Here is a 449-nt window from a genome sequence, read left to right as displayed (position 1 = left end):
GCATCTATGGAGCGAAGGAAATAGGCAACGTTTCGGGCCGAAACCCTTCTGGAAATAGGCAACGTTTCGGGCCGAAACCCTTCCGGGTTTCGGCCCGAAACGTTGCCTATTTCCTTCGCTCCATAGATGCTGCTGCACCCGCTGAGTTTCTCCAGCACTTTTGTCTACCTGCATTAACACCTTATTGTCATGAACCCAAATGTCAGGGTGCCAATGCCGTGGATACCCACATCCTGTTTGTAAATACAATAAGGGTGTAGGAAGGAACTGCAGATGCTGATTTATACCGAAGATAAAACACAAAATGCTGGAGTAACTCAGCGGGACAGGCAGCATCTCTGGAGAGAAGAAATGGGGAGTCTGAAGAAGGGTCTTGACCCGAAACGTCACTCATTCCTTCTATCCGGAGATGCTGCCTATCCCAGTGAGTTACTCCAATAATAAAGTGT

Source organism: Amblyraja radiata, chromosome 24 (genome assembly GCF_010909765.2).
Source record: "Amblyraja radiata isolate CabotCenter1 chromosome 24, sAmbRad1.1.pri, whole genome shotgun sequence".
NCBI classification, from domain to species: Eukaryota; Metazoa; Chordata; class Chondrichthyes; order Rajiformes; family Rajidae; genus Amblyraja; species Amblyraja radiata.
The sequence above is the reverse complement of the archived record's forward strand: the minus strand, read 5'-3'. Positions refer to the sequence as shown.